The sequence below is a fragment of the Lupinus angustifolius genome, chromosome LG10 (genome assembly GCF_001865875.1).
Source record: "Lupinus angustifolius cultivar Tanjil chromosome LG10, LupAngTanjil_v1.0, whole genome shotgun sequence".
Classification (NCBI taxonomy): domain Eukaryota; kingdom Viridiplantae; phylum Streptophyta; class Magnoliopsida; order Fabales; family Fabaceae; genus Lupinus; species Lupinus angustifolius.
The window spans coordinates 11,514,905-11,515,148 of NC_032018.1; positions in this window are offsets into that span (position 1 = coordinate 11,514,905).

The window sequence follows — 244 nt, forward strand, 5'->3', positions numbered from 1 at the left end:
CATATATATCTAATTACATTATTATTGGTTATGTTTTGTTAGTTGGAGAACAAAAGCGATACACCTATGACTCCACATGGAGTAGAACTTGGTGTTCTATGGGTGGGTGCTCGTAAGAACAATGATGGTGTCATCGACAATGAGGAAGTTCAATATGCGGCAAGACGTGTTGTAAGTGCTCATATTTTTTAATTATACTTAATTTCCATACTTTATTTATCAAAATGTGATTAATTAACATTAT